Genomic DNA, 6446 nt, shown 5'->3' with positions numbered 1-6446 from the left:
CCCCAACCTTCTCTTCTACTTTTGGAAGGAGGGGTGACATTTTATTACAGAACAAAGAAAAGCCCAGACAAATGAACAAAAACCAGCCAACAAACATTACAATCAGTTTTCAACTTCAAAAAAATAACTTTTATTAAGATTCTAATTACCTACCTTTTTAGTAGAAAAAGAAAATCAGCTATTGTGGTATGCTGTTGTCTCACAGAAAAGCAATGTAACTATGTAGTTGATCCACTATTTATGCCCAAGTCTTTCCATAGGTAAAGCTAAGAAGCACGAAGTGCCTGTGAGAGTTTAACTTCACCAAATAGTTTCCCTTTGGCAACACCACAGTCAAAAAACACAGGAAGCTTGTTGTATTTACTAACACTTAGGGAGATGACCATGGTGGAAGACATCAGATGACCATCTTGCTCATTTTCTCCCATAATCAACTCCTAAATTTGAACAGTTAAGAACCAAGTTAGTTTCCCACCTAGTACCTGGCATCTGTGTCAGTTTGTAATGTAAGCCATAGATAGAGCTCTCAAGTTCTGTGGAAAGTTAGCATTGAATTACCAGCTAATGTTACTCTAGAAAAACTCTGTTCATTACAACATGGATCTGAACCAACTCACACATCCTTACATTCGTCCTTCAGTTTATGATGCTGAACGTATGGGGCTCTGGCTTACAAGAGAATCGCAAAGATGAGATTGCCTCGTAGTCTCATTTAGACAGTTAATTTTATCTTTGTTTTCTTCCATTGTGTTTCTCAATGGTGCAAAACTAATTGGCTCTTATCACAGTTACATTACCTTCAAAGGCAGATAAAATTAATGCAAAGTACAAGATCACTATAATCAGAGATATCTGGTCAAAATGGAGACAGACTCACTTAAAGTGGCTGCACAATCCACAGAGGACTCTGGCAGAATAATAAATCATGGCTTTCTCCAGGTTATCATCCCGTGCTCCAGTTCATTATTTTGTATCATTTGTTTTAACCTTGGGTTGTCCCCTCAGCATCTGCTCTGCCGTGATTAATTCTGCTGATGGAAATAAACTGTCGAAGGGCGACACCGTGCTGCATGACTAATTAGCAGACCGAATTATGTCCATAAATTAACATTTTGTTTTTATTCATTTAAATAAATCAAAGTTGTCCAAAATTATTATGGGTAGACTGCTTTAATATCAATTTAGGTTTGTAACCTTTAGCTGGGTCAGTCTGCACTCTTTTTGCGTGCCTTTTAGCTAACTAATTCTTACATGTCTTCCAGCCTTAACTTTCCTGAAACTCTCTCAGCTGGGCTGTTGTTTAGCCCAGGGGGAGATGGCTTTTCCAGTTACACGTTCCACAGGTTCTCTGCTTTAGCCCTCTCTTCCTCAGCTCCCTCCTGCCCAATTCCTCACTCCAGCTCCTCACTCTCTCTTTTTATTGGTCATGTGGAAATGAGTGTGATTGCAAAGGTCAAAATGTTTCTTGAAAAAAAAAAAAAGTCTTTGAATGCCTCTACCCAAAGAAAAGTCTAACTGAAGACAAGGCCAAGGGACTGTTCTTACAAAATTATTATAGTTTTCATTCTGGGCATGTGTGAGTAAGTGAGTGTGCATGTGCTTGCCTAGAAACACGCATGTAGAGACTGAAGGTTGACATTATGTGAGCCTGTTTAGGCTAGGCCTGCTCTCCGGGGACCCTTCAGAATTCACCTGTCTGTCTCCCTAGCGCTGGTGTTACAGATGTGTGCCGATACACCCTGCTTTTGTGGGGGAACTAGGAATCGGACTCAGACTCTCACCCACTGAAACATCTCCAGTCACTATTTTTAAAAGGCCTTGAATAGTAGTAGTAGGTCTCAGTAAATGTTAAAAATCTGCATAGGAATTCCACATGCATGAATATAAATTATAAAACCATGATTACTTCGTTATCAGGAAAGACGGTCAGGAAATGTTGTGTGTATTCTGCAACACTGGTTGCTTGCTTCTGGAGACAGTTTGTGGAGCATGACTCAGCCTTCCTGGAATACTGTTTCGTTCGCCTTATTTTGATGTATGCAATTCAACCCTTTTCAGGAAGAGACCTGCATTAAAACTGAATAACCTAAGCAGTTACAAGTCTGTAAGTTAATTGCAGGCAATTCTCTATATGGCTGCCATTACCATGTATTCTGAGCTATATATGGGACCTGTATATTGGGGCTGTATATGGCGGCTGTACATAGGGGATGTATATTAAGGCTGTATATAGGGACTGTATATAGGGGCTGTGCAAGAGTAGGCTTCTCCCTGTTTCAGTCATGTCTTGTTTCTCCCAGTGGACTTACACTGACTGGCAGCTTGTTTGACAGTGAGAGCATTCTCTCCATAGAAATCTGCATTGCTAAAATCAGGACTTTTGGTTTCTCGACAGCTGGCTATTAAGCATCCACTGCATTCCATATGATGATAAGCACAACTCTCTTATAGTGCCTTTCATATCAAATTCCCAGTTGGTTCATAGCAAAGGGTCTGTACCCTTCTCTGCCTTGCTTTTTCTCTCTCACTCTCTCTGTCACCACTGCCTGTTTGAAATACACACCATAGACATTAATGTTTGTAATAAATGTCTAAGCATGTACTGGTACATGCTTTTAATCCCAGCACTTGGGAGGTAGAGGCAGGAGGATCTCTGTGAATTTTAGCACAGCCTAGTCTACATAGTGTGTTCCAGGACAGCCAAAGCTATAGAGTGAGTCATTCTCTCCAAAAAAAAAGAAAAAAGGAAAAAAAATAAGAAAGAAGATGCTGAGAAAATCTTTCTGAGTGAAATATCATGAAACAGCTATTGAGCATCCTCAATTCACCCAGACCAAGCACTGTCTCCGTTCCAACCTCATCACGTCTGATGCTTAGACAGTCTTAAAAGACCTAGTCTGAGATGGGTTGTGTAGAAGCATCAACATGAGCAGATGTGTCCTGTAAATAAATCATGTCCAGTTGGAAACTATGAGAAAAGTTAATTGAATAGATTATGAGAGTTTCTTAAATGCAGAGCAGAAGTTATTAGGTGTAATAGACAAGAGTTACCTATCATGGACTGAGTGTCCTTGATCCAAAAATATGAAATCCAGTCTTCTCCAACCCCAAACTTTTACTGCCAACATAGTGTTAAAAGTGGAAAGTCTGCACCTGACTTCTGTGATGTTTATAGCAAAAGTTCAGGTGCACTAAACTTGTTATATAAAATTCTATATGATGGTTGCTTAACAATTTTCTATTTTTTTTCCCGGAAAGAAGGGTGAAGCTTATGAGAACCGGGAAGTAAACAATTCACTAGTCTAGAAAGCTCCTGAAACTAATAAGACTCACAAGGCTCCTCCCCAAGGTTACAGAAGCAATGAAGAAGTCCTGAGAGAGGAGACCCTCCCTCCTATGAGCTGTGTGGCCTGAAGAAAAGTCTCTGACTTACTGAGTTGCCTACATGTTACTTAGAGAGCTCCAGGATCATAGCTCATGAGCCTCCCCCAGTGCTGGGGTGGGCTACTCAGTGGAGCAACTGCTTGGCTTCCTCACTGTTTCTGTAAGCGACCCTTCACCTACAGTTTTGGAAGTAATATCTAATACCAATACGCTCAATGGTCCACTTAACAATTTTAGTGATATTCCTACTTTAGTCTGTTACTGTTTGCCTATTTGGGATTAGTAGACATTGCTTGAATGTCACTAGAAAAAGTATTACATAACAAAAATCCAGATGAAGCACACACAAATTTCATGTTGAGACCTGGGTTCCATCCCTTTTCCCTACCTCTTTCTCCCTGTGTATGTGTGTATGAAACCAATGCAAAATCGGAAAACAACAACAACAAAAAACAAAACAAAACAAAAAACCTTTCCAAACTCTAAAATTATGTCTGGTATTAAACACTGCAGACATTTCAGATAATGGATACTTAGCTTGCCTTGGACATTCTAGTATCAGAAAGATATTAAAATGATTCTCTTGAGAGGCTAGAAAGATACCTAAGGACTTAAAAGGATTTGCTGCTCTCAGAGAGGACTGAGGTTCAGTTCCCAGCTCATGCAGTCTGTAACTCCAGTGATAAGAGAACTGATATGTCTTCTATCATCCCCAGGAACTAGGCATGTACATGTGGCACAGAAATACACTCAGGCATATAAGACAAAACTTAAAAATAAATATGTAAAGGTATCAATTTAATACCTTTATCTTGTCAATATTATGTCACAATGGGGGTGTAGAAGAGCTTTAATCCAATAACATGGCTGCTCTGGCTGGAATACAGACACACTCTTAGTGTACACCTTTAGTCCCAAACAGTTTCGTGTTTGGCAAGATTAGTTTGTAGAAGGAAGCAGCTATGTTTGAAAGTGATAACTAATTGAGGGGCAGACAAAGTGATGAATCAGAGAAAGATTTGGGGGAATGATTCAGAGATAGGATTTGCCCAGCTCTCAGGAAAACAGACAGGAATTGGGAGGCTGTGAAGACCAGCTCAGGAAGACAGCAGGAGTCACTTCAGCTGGGTTGAGTTCAGGCAATGTGCCCAGTCAGTTCACTCCAGTCAGTTGAATCTAAAGCATTTAGTTTGATGTAGTTCAGAGTTTAGTCAGTGGGGAGTCATTGCAATAAGTGCAATGGTGTCAAGTTCATCATGAGTTCTTGTTCAGAGCAGGCCAGCAGAAACCGTTGAAGCCAGAGAATAAGAAGGAGCCAGAAGATTAGAACAGATTGGCAGAGTTAGTGTGAGGACAGGCAGAACAGTTCAGTGAAAAGCTGAGAGAAGTCAGATTGAATCGGTTATCTTGGAGAGGAGTTTGGGCCAGAACAGCTAAGTTGAACCAGCCAGCCAGAGTTCAGAAAGAAATAAAGGGTGAGCTTATTCAGCAGTAAGCTTCTGAGATGACAATTACAGCAGGTGAACAAAAGTTACTAAATAGGGGGTGTGTGCTGGGGGTGGATGATGGTTTTAGGGAAGGTAATAGGTGAGCCTTGTTAGAAAATACCTGGGAATTCATCAGGAAGCAGGTCAAAGCAAAGGCTAGTGGAGAGCTCCTCACTGAGGTGCAGGCTGGGGTATAAGGGAAGAAAGGATGAGCTCAGGAGCTCTGATGAAATAACATAGAAAAGAATGGACTCTTGGCTAATGAAGGGGTGTGTCAGAGTGCTAAAGGGTACCCAGGGACCAGAGTGTCATCTGTAGAGTTGGCTTTAGGTTGAGCCATATTGTTGTAAGGGAGAAGCAGAAGATCAGAGACTGTGGATAGCTGTGCTGCTTTGTAAGATTGTGGGCTCATGCTCGTTAGGATTGGCTGAGAAGCTAGCTAATTCCTATGAGAGTGTAGCTGAAGAAGTGGGAGGCACAAAATGGGAGCTAGGGAGCTGAAAAGGCAACTAAACGGCTAAATGCTTGCTTTTTTGACGCGAGGAACTGAGTTTGATCCCAGAACCCATGAGGGTGGGGGAGAAGAAAAGTGGAGCATGGTAGTGCATGGGTACCTGTGCCCAGTTCTGGTGTGGGCAGAGACGAGTGGAGAGAGACAGAGATGTGTTTACTGGCTAGTAGTTCTAAGAAGCTGCAGACCAGTGAGAGACCTTGTCTCTAAAAAAGGTGAAAATCCTGGGGAATAATACCTGAAACTATTCTCTGAAACATACATGCATGCGCACGCACAGACACATACACAGACACACAGTGGAGAGGGGGGAAATGAAAGGACTGCAGTATTAGGGATCGTCAGTTTACTATTTAACTTTCTCTGATAGTTTAGCTTACTGATACATGATTTTTACTCTTGGGGGTGCTCTTAACTTTGGAGTAAAGCAGACAGATAATTAACATTCCGTTTCGGTATACTTTGAATAGTTGTCAAGTTTCAGGATGGAACTCTCATGTACCCACTTAGATAGATGATTATGTGATTCATTCGAGACTTTGGGGGCGGGGCATAAACTGTTTTTGTTCTTTTCCTAGGCTGGCTTACCACTCCTGCCTCATTGGTAGTACAGGTGATGTAGGTCCATATTTCTTCATCAGTTGAGGATCAAACAGAAGTAAGTCATAGTCAGTACTCTAATGAAGGCTTAACAACTCTGTTTCAGAGCATCTTTTATTCAGCTCATGGATGCACACACACACATATACACAAAAAGTACTAATTTCAGTTATTTTCTAAACTTTTGCCACATGAGCCCATATATTGCACTAATGATATTGATGGTCCTAATTAACTTGAAAGGTCTGTGAGTATAATGCTTTCCTTACAAGTCTGTATCATACATCCATATACAAGTAAAAAGATTAATTTAGGATTTTACTTGTTTAACACTTATTAGCTATTTAAATGTGAATAAATATAAATGTAGAGTATTGCTTAAAAATTTCATGCCATTAGGATAAAAAACTCAGGTGACAGCAGATGTTGGAGAGGTTGTGGAGAAAGAGGAACATTACTTCATT

The sequence above is a fragment of the Mastomys coucha genome, unplaced genomic scaffold (assembly GCF_008632895.1).
Source record: "Mastomys coucha isolate ucsf_1 unplaced genomic scaffold, UCSF_Mcou_1 pScaffold6, whole genome shotgun sequence".
NCBI lineage: Eukaryota > Metazoa > Chordata > Mammalia > Rodentia > Muridae > Mastomys > Mastomys coucha.
The sequence above is the reverse complement of the archived record's forward strand: the minus strand, read 5'-3'. Positions refer to the sequence as shown.